This window comes from Drosophila suzukii, chromosome X (genome assembly GCF_043229965.1).
Source record: "Drosophila suzukii chromosome X, CBGP_Dsuzu_IsoJpt1.0, whole genome shotgun sequence".
NCBI lineage: Eukaryota > Metazoa > Arthropoda > Insecta > Diptera > Drosophilidae > Drosophila > Drosophila suzukii.
The window spans coordinates 28,951,049-28,954,960 of record NC_092084.1 but is presented as its reverse complement, the minus strand read 5'-3'; positions in this window follow the sequence as shown (position 1 = coordinate 28,954,960).

Sequence of the window (3,912 nt, the reverse complement as noted above, 5' to 3'; positions counted from 1 at the left end):
TTATATTGGAGCTGCGTGTCCTTCTCATTGGACGACGAGACAATGAGTGCAGAATCTCAAAACATGGCCCCTAAATGTGCCCGTTCGCCATATTGATAAATTTATCGACGTAGAAAACTATCGTACCTTAAGCCCAGTACTCAGATCGGCTAACAGTTTCACAACGAAAGTGGAATGGTGGAATTTGAAACATTTTTTGGGGACCAAATCGAATAATCTAAATTGCAAAATTGTTTAGAAAAAAAGATCTATTGATCTAGGTAGACTTGGGACACATCCGAGGCCTATTAATGTTTCAAAAATGCATTTAAAAAATCGTGTACCCACAATTTTTTTAGTAGCCCCCCTCACAAAGAGTCAATATGTAAGTTAATTTCCAAAATAATTAAAACTTCAATTTTCAATTCAGATGTCTTATTCATTCGAGATTCAATTCGGAACTGATTCTTCTCTACTGATCGATACCCTGATATAAGCTGTGGGTTGTGGCAACGACGTTGACTCCGGCGGCGGCGGCGCTGACGTTGTTGGCAGCGGCGTTGGTGGTGTTGACAAATTTTTGCAGAGTTGTAGAAACCGCGAGGTCTGCAGAGTTAGTATTTCCGATTTAACTTTGTTGCGGCTGACCGGATGCTCGTGCTTATGTTATTGAACTTTATGTTATTGAACTAAGGCTCTTACTATTTTGCAACTTTTGTGCTTAACAATATTACAATATTTTCTGAGAAAAAGATGAGGAAATACTACTGTTGTTAACTTGTACTCTAAGCCATGCTAACAAGCGTTAATTCAAGCTTCTTGTAAGAAAGTTTCAACAAAGTCAAACGAACAGGTTTCGAGAAAATCGCATAACAGCGGACCAACCTCGGATTTTTCCCATACAAAAAAGGGAGGCAAAAACCTAATCACCTACGGCTCCACTAGAGAATGTGCCAACACGCACGGTATATGGGCATATTGAGGATCATCTAAGAAGTGTTCGGTGAAAATTATATCAAAATTAAACCCACAGATTTTGAGAAATTCGTTTTACAGTGGGGGGTGTTAAAAAGATGAATGGAACGCCGTGTAAACCAGAATCAGAAACATTTGATACTAAGACATAAACCACAAGTAAATAGCTTAGCAAAGACAATCATTCGACGCAAACTTTCTTTACCTCCTTCAAGGAGTGTTCTGTAAAAATTGTATCCAAATAAAACCCTCAGTTTTTGAGAAAAACGCTTAACAGAAGGAAAGCAAAGGGAATTATATCGATATTTCGGAAAGTTCATCTGGCAAGTCTTTCGTTTCGCGGGAATTAACGAAGTTTTGCAGAACATATGGGACGAGGAATAAAGCAGTAAACATGGTTCGGCAAATCACCATAATAAAATGTGTAAGTATACAAAATGTTTTTCTCATACAATTATAGTAACAATGTGATCGTCGTTGGGAAAAAGCTCATCTTCTGGCCTGGATAGGTCGTCGTCCAATTGAAATTCCTGTGCACACTGATATTCATCTTTGCTTTTACCGTGTGTGATAATGGATTCCAAAAAATCCTGAGTAGTAGTCCATAATGGAAACTGGCTCCACTCAAGAAACTGCAATCCTGGGTCCCTGTTTTGGTCGATTATGCAGCCGGTTAAAATACGCTTTGTATGAGGCGATCAACCGAATCTTCTGATTCGGAAACCTGCACAAGGTCCAGATCCGAGTTTTAAATTATTTCAACATCAGAATCTTGCGTAGGTGGTAAATCCAGGTTGTCAATCTCAACCTCGCTTTGCAAATCGATAAATTCTACGGTTAGATAGGTATGCAGTACTGAGGCATTTGAAGAACTGATCCTGAGCATATTGAGTGGTGTCATTTTTATACCCGTTACTCCTAGAGTAAAAGGATAAGCTAGATTCGTCGGAAAGTATGTAACAGGCAGAAGGAAGCATTTCCGACCCCATAAAGTATATATATTCTTGATCAGGATCACTAGCCAAGTCGATCTAGCCATGTTCGTCTGTCCGTATGAACGCTGAGATCTCGGAAAGAGAGCTATTGGGATGTGGCATGCAGATTCCTGAGCTTCTTATGCAGCGCAAGTTTGTCTCAGCAAAGTGCCACGCCCACTCTAACGCCCACAATCCGCCCAAAGCTGTGGCTCTTACAGTTTTGATGGTAGAATAAAATGTTAACTGAAATGTTTTGTTCTCATCGATTGACCCAAAAAAAATTGGACACGCCCACTTTAACGCCAACAACGCTTAAATCTGTCTACCGCCGGTAGGTGGCGCATTTCAATCTCGCTTTGCTGCTTGCATATCTCCATTTCCCTTTGGTCTTATTAGGTGAGTAACGGGTATCTGATAGTCGAGGTACTCGACTATAGCGTTCTTCCTTGTTTTTCTATGTATTTTGGATTCATTTTTCTTGATTCATTTAAGAGTTTGCAAATAAATTTCAAATGCGTAGGACGAACCACTGATCGGATCTCGTCTACTGTGATCGTTTCGCATACATCTAGCAAGCCGTGAACATTGTACAAAACACTGTTTTTGCCAAAAACAGATGAACAAATTTCAACGAAAACATTCAACATTTCTTGGCTAATAAAAACATTTCGTTGCCGTTGTTTTTCAGAGCAGAGCAATATATATGCACAGTGTAATTTTAAAAATGAATAAAATTGCTCTTTCATGACTGTATCTTTAGGAGCTACAACCCCAGTATACAATAAAATCTGTCTATACTCTGTTGCTTTCTAATTTTGCAGCTCTAACAATGTTCTCGGCTTGCGTGCAAGCTCTTTTGAAATATATTTACTCATTGATGTTAACATTTTCAATTTTTCTACGACTGTAGTATAATAAAGTCTTTGTAAAAACTTTCGTGTTACCGTTAAAACTCCAAGCTTTTCAAAAGCGGACTAAGCATTGAAATATGTTGAAGGGTGATGGCTGGGAAACTTTCTAGCACGGAAATCTTCGTTTGAAATGGGATCCTCACAGTTTGTACTGTACGTTAAAACATAATTCATTTTTTTGGCTTCCTGCAAGCACTTTGTATATCCATGGCCAGATATATGACCAGGCTCTTGCAGGTGCATCACAAACAAGATATATATAAGTTATATATATATATATATATATAATATATATATAGTGACATATCCATAGCACCATCCAGTCATAAGTGACAGCATGCTAGCATGCGTTCTTTTTTAATGCACCTGGAAGCAACATACATTTATGTATTTATATTTAATCCGAATCAGAATCGCTCGGTTCGCTCCTGGATTCGGGTTGGCCTTCTTTAGGGCGCTTATTCCTTTAGAAATTTTATTCTTTTGCCTCACGAAGGCCAACCGGATGTCTTTTACATAGTCCAATAAGGCATACCCTTCCCTTTTTTGTGATTCTGGAAATATAAAAACACATTTAAAATTATTAGCTTTGGTTAATAATATTTATAATGTAATATATTATTTCTAATATTGACTACTGTTTATTACAAAGCAAACGTCACAACGTTATTAATCATAACAAGGAAGAACGCTATAGTCGAGTACCTCGACTATCAGATACCCGTTACTCAGCTAAAGGGACCAAAGGGAAATGGAGATATGCAAGCAGCAAAGCGAGATTAAAATACGCCACCTACCGGCGGTAGACAGATTTAAGCGTTATGAGCGTTAGAGTGGGCGTGGATCAATCGATAGGTATTGACGAGACCAATACATTTCAGTTAAAATTTTTTATCTAGCATGAAAACTGTGGGCGTCACAGGTTTGGGCGGTTTGTGGGCGTTAGAGTGGGCGTGGCAAACTTTTTTTGGGTCAATCGATAGGTATTGATGAGAACAATACACTTCAGTTAAAATTTTTATTCTAGCATCAAAACTGTAGGAGCCACAGTTTTAGGCGGTTTGTGGGCG